Consider the following 12613-nt stretch of genomic DNA (forward strand, 5'->3'; position numbering starts at 1 on the left):
AGGGCCCATTGACTTGAAATTCAAGCTTCCAGCACACTTACGACTTTGACTTCCATTTTGCCTGTACTTTCACGCTTCCTGGACACTGAGGTACTTCCTATTGAATACGTGTGTCACACGCATCTAGGTCTTCTCTTTCACCCTCTTAACATTCCCGAATTATACTATATACTTTTTTTCACTAACTTACTGTCCTCCATTCTTCCCACATGACCAAACCGTCTCAATATGCTAACACATCTTAATGCTCAAGCTTACCTTTTTTTACCACTGCTATTGCACCTGCGCATTTCTCTCCCTTCCAGTTCTCCCGTAGGACGGGGGGGCGGGTGTTAGTGCCGTCCATCTTACTGTCCACCCTCTCCTAACAATTGTTTCATAGTGCAACTGCGAGGTTTTCCTTTTGTTACATCTTTCAAATCTTTTACTGTCAATTTCCGTTTCAGCGCTGAATGGCCTTAGTTGCCCCAGTGCTTGGCATAATGCCAAAAATCTATATAATTAAAAAAAGAAATCCTTCAGTTCTTATGTCCCAACTTCATGCATTTCCGCCCTGACATCGACTGATGCTCTAAGCCACTAACCAATATTTCTCACAAAATTGCACTGTTGCCTTTCTTGCTTCAATTGTTTTTCTGTGACTCACTTCTTTTCCCGTCCTACAGTCACCTGTTATATTTGCAAATTAACCCTCCCCATTCATCCACCATCCATGTTCATATTATTTGTTCCATATGTCTGAAATCATTTTACCTTTATAACCTTGATTCATGTTCACAGACTCTCTCCATTTCTTCCAGTTGACAACACTAGCAAACGCTTTTCGTAGTTTCTGCAATCTCTCTTAGCACTCTTCAGCGTTATCTGCAAAGATCACTTTTGTCTGTTAGCTACTCATTCAATTAAGAAAAATTTATATTTAGCGCCGCTAAATCTTGCATATTGAACAACTCTGGCTGAACGAAACTATTTGGAACATTCTGAAATGTTTCGTTAAGAGAGCTCTAAATATGGGACTGGAGACAGATCTTTCCTGAAATTTTGACAGAAATGATACATTTTGAGAAGAAATTTCTGTAGTGAAAACAAGAGAAACGAAGAGAATGCTAGTCAGTGTGTTTAGTACAATATGCTAAGGATTTGGACCCTATTTTCTGAGACTTGGTGTTCTGTTTGATTAGGCGATGAATGGGTCCTTATGATGACTTGCCCACCTCAATTCTTGCACATCCATCCGTTTTTGAGAGCGCTGCCTCCGGCCCGGAATACCCGTATGAATTAGTGGTCCCTCTCATGCAACCACCATCCATATGGGATACTCTGCTTCATTTTATCCTTACAACCTTACTCTAGCTAATCACCCGAAACATTCTTCTTGTTCAATGAAAAAAACTCTGATTCTTTCATCCTTCTAGTAGTTTCTCTCCAATATCGCCAACAAACACTATCCTTTGCGGTCATTAATCATTTCTAAATTTCCCGCCCTTTTCTTTTATCATTATTCCACGTTTAAATATGTTAAAAACCTATAATAATATAACACATTTTTCTTAAAACCCCTTGGAGGTTGAACAAGTCAGCTTCTTTTCATATTTACTGACGCAGAATATGCCGTATAAACTCGGTACTTTTCCATACTGGGTCTCTGTCAATTTTGTGGTATTTTGTCTGGGTTCATGTACCCTGCACACACCTGGCCTTTTTTTTTTTTCTCTCCTATCAATGTTTTCGCCCAAATTTCACAACAATGCCTGATTTTCACACCCACTACCTTTTCTAAACCTTATCTATCTATCTATTATGTGGCTTACTGTCAAAACCAAAGTCCCTCAAAACACTTTCCCAGCTAAGGTAAGTTATGTCTTGGCCCTACAGTTCCATTCAATCGGAAGGACAGTTATTCTTCACCTGTCCAGACACATCTTACACACTGTGTCCAGCCACTCATGAACACTATTACTGTATGCTTAAGTATCCCACACTTGACTCCATCAGGTAATGGTACCTTTTCGATTTTCTGTATCTTACACGCCCTGCTACGCCCTCCTCTCCTATATGTTCAAATCCCTGTAGGAGAGCAGTGCCATCAGTGCACCCCATGCGGTTCACTGCAGGCATTAATTGGGGTTCTTTGCAGCGTCCTTTAGGCCACTAGTTGCAACCCCTTTCATTTCATTTACTGTACCTCCGTTCGTATTCTATTTCTTCCATCTAACTTGTCACCCTCTCCTAACACTTGATTCATAGTGCAACTGCGAGCTTTCCCTCCTCTTACAATTTTCAGTCCTTTTTACTGTCGATTTCTTTTTCAGCACCGAATGACCTCATAGGTCCCAGCGCTTGGCCTTTGACCTAAATCCTATATATTCATTCATTATATGTCCAAATATGCACACACATATAATGACACGCACACGCTTATATATATTTATATATATATATATATATATATATATATATATATATATATATATATATATATACTATACATATTATATATATATAAGACATATATATATATACATATATATATATTTATATATTATCTATATATGTATTAATATATATATATATACTATATATAATATTATATATATATATACATATACATATGTATATACGTATATTTACTTATATCAGAGAGAGAGAGAGAGAGAGAGAGAGAGAGAGAGAGAGAGAGAGAGAGAGAGAGAGAGATTCAAGGTCGTTTTTTTAGGTTGGCTCGGTAAGTTGGTAATATGTTGCCAAACATTAAAAAGCGTCTCGCTGTAAAAAAAGAAAAAATAATAATAAAAAAAAGAAATGGAAACTTGACAGAGTCGGATGTAATTGCTGTAATTTTGCAAAGACTGCCACCCAGAGCGTCGATGCCCTTTGTTTGTCGTGACGTCAGCGTTATCAGTCACCGGATCAGCCTCACAGAAAAATGAGACTTTGAGTCCAATCCACAGGGAACCTTTCCATTTGGAAATCTGAGGAAACTTGGCGTCCGCGGCTTTTACGACCATGTGAAAAAGTCACGACATTTTTAGAAAAAATCACATTTGTAGAAAATACCACATTTTTAGAAAAAACCACGACATTTTTAGAAAAGAAAACCACATTTTTAGAAAAAACCACGACATTTTTAGAAAAGAAAACCACATTTTTAGAAAAAACCACGACATTTTTTTTTAAACCACGACTTTTTTTTTTTAAACCACGACATTTTTAGAAAAAAACCCGACATTTTTAGATCAGTCCTGAAACGACAGCGGTGTTGAGTCACACTGTTACATAACTAATAATAGAGTGAGCGAGAACGCAAATATGACAGGTGGACTTACTTGGTCGCGATTCCATGCCAAGAGTAATAAAAAAAAAAATAGCACCTACCGTAGTTAAATTGGGTACATACATTTTTTACGCCTGGCCGTCAAACATAAACAGATATGTTAGGAGTTGTCTGATACCCATCCCATGATTCTTCATTTCCTGATCTCTACTCTGCATTGCCAGGTTTTTTTTCTTTCTTTTTCTTTTTTTTATTTTATCGTCTTGGTATTTTTCGTAATATATTTTTTGTGGTTGCGTAATAAATCTATTTAAAACTTCTCCTCCCCCCCACTCTCTCTCTCTCTCTCTCTCTCTCTCTCGAACTCTCCTCTCATCTCTCTCTCTCTCTCTATCTTACTCTCCTCTCTTCTCTCTACCTCTCCTCTCACAATATATATATATATATATATATATATGTGTGTGTGTGTGTGTGAGTGAGTGAGTGAGTTTCTGTACGATGTGTCTGGTTGTGTGTTCATAATTACATATTTGCGAAAACTGTTTATGTAATATAGATTTGAGAGAAAAAAAACCGTAGAGATAGTCCGTAGCAGACATCACTCTCATTTAACGTTGCGTTTGACAAGTGAATCGGCCCTATGCAGAATGACCTCAATTATGGAGACCGAGTTTGTTTCTGCGTAGTTCCTTTCCTGTTGCAATAATGTTTATTGCAGCGGAATTACCAATGATTCTTTGCTCACCACACAATCCCAGGGGATACACATAGCAGCAATTCATCCAGAAATCCATAATCAGTTTTTTAATTCTCTGTAAACCAGGATCCCATTGTTTTTGGGACGAATTTTATTTCTGTTCTTCTTGTGTAGTTCAATTTTGGTAGATGATGGTAAAAGATAAGATGGGTTTAAAACTTGTCGCTTACGTATAGCAAACGGGTTTAAAGCAGGTCAACGACCTTTAGTACTACAAGCAGAGAACGAATCTTATGCCAATGTCAGATATTCTTATGGAGCCTCTCTGGTTAGGAATCACTCGTATTTAACCTGCTTCTGAATCGTGTGCAAAAAGTTATCGACGTTTGTTTATAACGTTTTTTAGTACAGTGTGGACGCACCCGAGGTCCTTTAAATATACTCAGAATATATTTAAAGGACCTTGGACGCACCCTTACGACGTCAGCAAAGGCGGTGGCAGTGTGACCATAACCGTCACGAGACGAGATATGAAAACTTGGGGTGGAAGCTGCCTTTGAATTTGTAATGAGTTGTGATTAAAACTTTCAATAAAAGATAAGATATAACTTATATTCACAGTATTCATCACGCACTATATGCCCTCACTTTAGACTGAACGTCGTTTGGCTGAGGTTTTGTTTACACTCTTCTTTCTTTATCTTGTAAAACGGCTGCTCACTCTCAGCTGCCGCATAGGTAAATTCCTCTAGACGTTAAGCTCTGGCTTTTTTCTTCGTGAAGTGTCTCCTCTGGCTTCTGTCTGTCTCTTTCTCCCTAGCCATTATATATAATTGCTCTCAGCTCTAGCACCAGCATTCGAACCTACGCTGCAACACCGTTAGGCAGAAGTTACGCAATTCTGAGTAACATTGGCAGTCTGAAAACATCTTGGAAAAAAGAAAATTACAAAACCTCTGAGAAACTCATTGATGTACGTTAAACAATAAAAAAAAACAATAAAATCTTAATAACATTCAGTCGCCAAATAAAATTAATATTTGATAATTGTTCCAGAAAAATTCGGAGAATTTTCTTCTGCTCTCGAACTACAGCAAACTGTATTAAACGATAATCACATAAATTATATGCTTTGACAGACTCCAGTTTTACCAACGACATTGGATACTTTTAGTCCAACAGGAGGCAAGGTGCAAAATAAATAAATAAATAAAATAAGTGTTAGACTTGAGCGTTTGTTTGAAGCCAACGCTTTCTGAAGTTTTTAAATCTTCATTAGTTTCAGAAATATTCAAGTTTCAGATTTGATCGTCAGTTTACTACAGTATGCTTAGTATGCTATTTTAATTAACGAGTGAATTTCCATGAAGAGAAAACAAATAGCTCGGTCTGTTTGTGTTTTTTTTTTTATCATATAAGCGTTACTTGCAATATTTATTGTTGGTTGTTTTACAGATTATACGTAGGAAGGTGCTGACTTACCGTTTTGAGTCAGCGAAATTACTTTCAAGACCTTCTTAAAGAAAATTGCATGCGAATGTTAATTTATATCTTAGAGGAAGTGACAGTTTTTGCAACATACAAGAAAATCATCACGAATTTATTTTTTTCTGTTAGCTTCTGTTTCCGCTGTTGTCCACTTATTGAATGGAGTCTTTTCGACAAGTAATTTTTTTAATAGTAAACTGAAGGAACTTTCTCACATGATGATGTATTGGAAAAAGCTCTGACTTTATTTAGCAATAACAAATTTCGTACACAAATATTTGTGTGACAAAAAAAGATGCTTCTTATTTAATAAGAGCAAACCCGCCAACGTTATGGAAATGTCTTTGCAAAGGCCTTCATATTTGCTGACGATTATAGATTACTGGGAAATATTGAAGAAATCACTGTGGGGTTATTGTTTATAAAAGAATCATCTCACATTTAACCTAATTTTGATTGCGAGGCTAAATTGTATCATGGACTGCGTCATTTCAGATTTTTCTCTAGCGCGGTTGGGGGGGAGAGGGTTGAGGGGCTAAGGTTTAAAAATTATGGTATGGGTGTGTTGGCGAGCGAAGCGCTGTAAGGCCCCCGAGAATTTTTGGAAATTTGGCACATTTTGGGGCATTTTGAAGCCATATAAGAGCTGTATTGAGTTCATTGGGTTGAATTTTATTATTATTAATAATCATTATTATTATCTTTTCACACCAAGTCTTGGGGGCCAAGTGCCCCCAGCCCCCGCCCACAAATGACGCCCCTGATCATGGGCTCCATTTCAGTCATTATGAACAATTTCCATACTGAAAGGTACCTTCATTTTGCTCGTCACCAACGTGAACTACAGATATTCCTCACTTGAGTATTAAGTAGCTTAAAAGTAGTCTCACGCAAACTTCGTGTTGACTGTGTCCAGCTCATATAACAACCGAAGCGTTCGTAGAGAGTTGCCTTACAGTTGTCTGTTACAAAACAAAGACAAGTTAAAAACAGCCTGGCGTGGTTGGGGATTTTTACGCAACATGACCAGTGACCTTACGGCTAAGAAAATCCCCATGGAGCAGAACGTCAGAGGTAAACGAAGAAGCATAAAACCCCTGTTATTGGAAAGCAGAAAATAAAAGAAATCTCGCCACCTTTGCCCACAGGACGAAAACGAGGTATCTGATGCCAGCTGTGGCATTAACCTCGGATATTGATTGGCTCTTAAAAGAACTGTAAATGCGCCTAATGATCTGGGTGATTCGCAGGTTTCGTGCAATGTGCTTAGATTTAGTACTTCAGATAATTCACTTTAAGATGTTTGAACGTCATACTATTAAAAGACTTAGGAAAACGAGACGCTGACACACATTTGTGTAGGTTTGTGAGACGAACCTGAAAACTCCTGGAGTTCACTTCCCCGGAATCTGTCTCTTTCTCTCTCTCTCTCTCCATTATGGTTAAGCGTCCTCATTTGAACATCAAATTTTACCAAAGGTAGGCAATGATCTCATGATAACCATGTAAACATCAGGCAATCAGTAGACCCACTTGAGTAATCTGAAAGGCCATTATTTGTGTAAATATGTCGTATATGAGTATAACCAAGTCATCCCTTCAATGGACTCATAACTTACTAATATGACATGAAAGAATTTTGATCCCGGATAGTGCCTACATTATATATAGTTTCATAGTTTCAAACTAGATCATTTTGGCCATGCTAGACACTTAGAAGTCTGGTATTTCTCCCCTGATAAGCTACATCATGAGAGGCCACTCTGTATCCTTCCAATTACAATCTACTCAAGGAACGACAATTAGGAATTTTAAGTGTAGAGAGGTTGGTTTAGGTTACAAAGTTCAGGTTAAATAAGGCAACAGACTAAGATCATCGATGTTCTATAAAATATATCACCCAAACGAATGCAGTGGCTTTTATTTATTCGGCCTTGGATGTTAAAGGACTTTCATTCCAGATATTTTATGAAGTTAATTATTGTTCCTAGTGAAAAATTGAGATTTATTCTTGACATCTTTTTTTTAATGGTGTGTTTTGAGCTACGTTGTTAAATGTGTGCCCTTGTAATGTATGTATGTAGAAACGGCGACTAGTCTCTCTCTCTCTCTCTCTCTCTCTCTCTCTCTCTCTCTCTCTCTCTCTTTCACTCTTTTCGCAATCAATAGAAGTAGCAATTACTAATTTCAGGTCTTGCTTAGAACACGGGGTGAAGTACTGGAGATTTCCCGTTGTCACTTGAGTATAAACCAAGGTCTAGACTAGAGAGTCTATAACAGGCCAGTTTACCCATACCCCGAAAAATGAAGCTTGGCAGAACAGAAGGTTAGGACGGCAAATCCTTGCTTTAAGGACGTTTCATATCGAGTCTTAAACTGAGGCACCCTTCTTTCTGCATATTTATCATTATATTGCGTATTGCTGGAAAGCCTTTAACAGCATAATACATCTAAGGCCATTAGAAAGTTAAGCTTTTGTCTCTAATGCTGCCTATACCGGTATTAATAATAGTATTACTGTATACAATACTTGAGTTCTCTTGCACTGCCATCATGGGATGGTATCCTTTGGTATGGATGTTGTCTGGCCCAGGCTGTATTTCTTCAAAACAAGATAGCTTAAAGTGGTAGCTTTCTTTTCTCGAAACAGTTATGATCGTGACTTTGACCTGTTTAGCAATTCTCAAAATTGTAATCTAACTGGAAAGTTCTGTCAAGTTCGCCTTTAGAGGCCTCGTCCCGAAAAGTCTAATCATTGTCTTACTCTTCTAGACGTCTCGGCTTTGCATGTATACATACAGGCGGGTATACTATACTATGGATGTTGGCTTACGTTAAAGTGTTTACATTTGTTGATCTATAAAATAATTATAATTACAGTTGTGTCAAACATGCTATTTTCTTTTCTACCCTTTGCAGTGTAACACAGTCATTATTGGGGATAGAAATAACATTGTCATCATAATTGATGATAGTGACGAGACGACTATACTTGGACAGATAATTCCTCTCTGCCAGTGAAGTTGAATCATGACACCATTTTGTATAAGAACCGGTGATCATTACTGCCTCATTCTTCGTGATGAATTCTGAGCATTATAATTTGTTTACAGAAACTGGCAAAGCGTCAGGTCATGCGTAATGAGCACAGCCCCACCAGAATTACTACCCACAAAATCTATGATTTCGGTGTCGTTGTCAGAAACCATTCTGGGGTTAAGCCTAATGATGGTTGACTTCAAGTTGGAAAATCTCTCGTGAAATATTCGCTTGTTTTCCCCTTCCTAAGTCATTCTGAATCCCAGTGCACAAATGGTGGCATGGGATGAAGAGGAACTGCGGGGGAACTGCCTTTTTAAAAGATTTTTAAAAAATATATTTGCGGCGGGGAAAAAATAAAGACTCACTTGAAAATCGCAAGCTGTATCTGTATACTTGCGAATGGAAATGGATTATCTTGGTCTTTGTTTATGTTAAAATTTTGCTGATGTCTCGCGTCTTCCAAACTCGCCTTTTTAACCCTCAGAGAGAGAAAGATTTTTTGTTGGTTATAGAAGGCTTTAAAAGATGACTTGTTTTTAGTGGGGGAACTGGATGCAGCTTTCTAAGAATCCTTATCAAAAGAAATATATCAATTCAGGAATAACAGCGGTGAAAAGGGTGAGTTGGAGTGGTTGGACAGTAAGATAAAGAAATCCAGAGAATAAATACGAAGAAGTACAAGGATCTAAAGGTGGAATTGGGAGAATGCCCTCAAGTTGCACCGAGACGCAACAGTTAGAAGAGAGGAAGCAGAAGCGGAGGTAAAATTAAAAGGCAAAAAAATGTTGCAACTAAGGGCCAAAGGGACGCCGCAAACACCCTACTATAGTAATGTTCATTGATGGCTTTAACCCCATACGGGAATAAGCATTGTTTGAAAATGCTAAGAAGCTCTTGACTCTCATCGCTGAGAAATATATCGCACGGCTGTACAAGGAAATATTTTCTGGGTTCTTCTAAATTTTAGGACTTTTTGTATGGAAACTTAAGATACATTTTATTCTTATTACTGTAATATTTTTACTATTATTTAGTGTATCAAAGGCGGAATAAAGTTGCAACCAGTCTTGACTGAGATATGGATTCTATTTCATAGGTGAAACTGCACTTCTGATGTTGCTAGAAAAGCAAGTCACGTTGTTGAAGTTCTCAAAGTCCACGTAAACCATTACGTTGATTTATTGTTCACTTGCAAGTATATCTGCAATCTTTCGAGAGCTTCATCTTTGAAGCAAGATTGCTCTGGGTGGGAACTCCCATTTCCCAACCATGTAATTATGATTTGCACCATGGCCGTACTATATCCCGTTTGGCCATCTGCCATAAGCTAGATTGAAACCCGAAATTTGATTAGCACCTATAGTGGTTGCTCTCATGAACATTAGTGAACATACCGCATAGTGTGAATAGACCATAAACAGACCATTAACCAGGAAACCAAGGATAACCCTTTTGCGTCAAAAGAAAAGACATGTCCCGCAGCCATGTAAGTCTTCTGAAGGTGTGTGTGTGTGTGTGTCGGTACATTTTTATTTGGCCACTGCTGAAGAATATTATAAGTCCCAAAATAACTATAGGGATATCTAGGTTTTACCGAAACTATTCCCCCACAGTCCCATTAAGGTTTAGTGTAAAATGTGCTGGTCTGCTGCTGAGTTGCTGTCAGTCAGTGGGTATGATATCTTTCAGACGGGGGAAAACCCTGTTTCTTGTAAATAAAATATTATGGGAAATGTCTTGTTTAGAGGATTCGACTAAATCCTTAGGCAATATAATTAAAACAAAATCTCTCATCTGTAATGTTTCGGTTCATATTACTGGTTTCAGCAAACTTGTCGAAATCTATATATATATTATATATTATATATATATATATATAGTATATATATCTATATATATATATATATATATATATATATATATATATATATATATATGATATATATAGATATAACATTTATACAGATATATAGATATATAGATATTATAATATATATATATCATATATATATATATATATATATATCGAGCTACAATGTCCTTTAATATCTAATTCGCTCTACCTCGGAATTAATATATTTTCATATATGCTTAACCGAAGGGGAATTTTTTCTCGATAATAGACTTGCCTGGACCAGGGCGCGAACCCATGGATCCTTTCAAATCCAGGAACGTCAGTGAAGCTTTACCTACTACACCACCGCGAGAGGTAAAAGCCTCACTGACGTTCCTGGATTTTAAAGGATCCATGGGTTCGCGCCTGGTCCAGGCAAGTCTATTATCGAGAAAAAATTCCCCTTCGCTTAAGCATATATGAAAATATATAATTCCGAGGTAGAGCGAATTAGATATTAAAGGACATTGTAGCTCGATATATATGTATATGAATCACGGAAATGTGATATGACTTATATATCTATATATATAATATATATATATATATATATATATATATATTATAAATACATACAATAACGTTCTTGAGCAAATTTGAGTTTTGTGCTTCTATGATGTCAATTCGTTCATCAGCTCAGTCCGAGATATCATCGGTCTCTTCTCTGTAATATCTATTTCTATCATTGTCCTTTGTACGGACATCCACTTGATCTGTCTGTCCGGCGGAAACAACCACAATTCTTTGAAATTCTTTGGCTGGGTGGAGGAGACAAGCAGGATATTATTAACAATATTATGAAATAGAGACGCCATAAACCAAATGATGGAAGTAAGGTAAGCAGAGCTATTTACGATGGACTAAGGCAAGAGGAAGTTGTTGCCAGAACACTGCTAAGCTAAATTTTAACTTCCAAAGATGGAAAGCATGTGGGTCTTGGAGGAAAAAAATGTACAAATTATGAATTTAAGACATCCTGCAAAGATATTGTTGGATTATCACTCCAAGCATTCTCTTGCAATAGAAGAAAAAAAAACTGACATTCCTCCAGACGTACAATAGGAATGTCTCAGACTTGACTCAAAGGTCAAAGGAACATTTTATTGAACTAAGTGAATTGTGCAAAACTATCCAAGATGGACGCTCAAGAAGAATGAGAACTTAATTAACGGCTTTTCAGAACGCCGACACAAATGAATCAATCAATTTGGAGTTCTGCGCAGGTCATAATTAAGGTTGGTATTTTAACCAAATTCGTTACAGTGACTCAGACATCAGTACGTTCAGCCCTCTTCATATCCACTTTTTTTTTTTTTGGTGTGAAAGAGACTGCTGAACTGGATAAAAAGGAACCCTATGCGAGGACAGCTGTCCTCATCGTCAGAGGGAATATAGTTTAAGGGTTTTCAGTGCATCTATAGCAACATATCAGGAATTCTACTCAAGAAAGGGCTCTTATATATTTATCCTCATCTTTACAGAACGTGACTATTCACCACATTCTTCATCCCTGAACTGTTTCAAGCTTTGTCAAATTAAGTTTCATTTCTCGTGTCAAGATAAACACGTGCGACTCAACGTTTCTGACATGTAAAAGCATAGTTTCGGCAGGGAAATTAATGTAAATAAAAGTGTTGCAACCAATGGAAGAAACAGGCTATTTCCAAGATAAATAATGCCTAGAGAGTTTTCACGTATCAGCAAGAATAGCAACGTACCGAGCATAATTAAGGCTTGAAAAATTACTAGCCTTGTTGAAACATTTGGAGCAAAAGTTATATATATATATAAAAATTCTTGAATTACATGAAATGTCTACCGTTATAAAAAAACAATATTTTAGAAAAAAATAAAATTCCATGAAAAACAATAAGTTAATATTCAACAGGAATAGTCATTCGCATATTTCGTTGCGCGCGCTCTCTCTCTCTCTCTCTCTCTCTCTCTCTCTCTCTCTCTCTCTCTCTCTCTCTCTCTCTCTCTGTTATGCGAACATTATATCACAGCGGGGAAAACTGTAGGACAGGTACTAATTTGTATAAGAGGAGATAACTAGCGAAGTAGTGCTCAGAACTGGCTCTTGAGGAAAAAGCAAAAGCGTTTGAAACATTCCCAACTCATGTCGCCCTCCAAGGCAGAAGCAGAGAAGAATCCTTTGGCCTGCCGCTCCGAACACCTGGAGAAGGCGGTGCAATATATTAAGCATGGTGTCACGCCA

At 37.3% G+C, this 12613-nt stretch overlaps 1 protein-coding gene across 1 annotated transcript in view; it reads left to right on the forward strand.

Moving 5' to 3' along the window:
• The window catches only part of LOC135221910 (uncharacterized), a 210092-nt gene that overhangs the window by 65122 nt on the left and 132357 nt on the right, over window positions 1–12613 (forward strand). The gene's annotated exons all lie outside the window — the stretch shown is intronic.

The sequence above is a fragment of the Macrobrachium nipponense genome, chromosome 3, assembly GCF_015104395.2.
Source record: "Macrobrachium nipponense isolate FS-2020 chromosome 3, ASM1510439v2, whole genome shotgun sequence".
Taxonomy (NCBI): Eukaryota; Metazoa; Arthropoda; class Malacostraca; order Decapoda; family Palaemonidae; genus Macrobrachium; species Macrobrachium nipponense.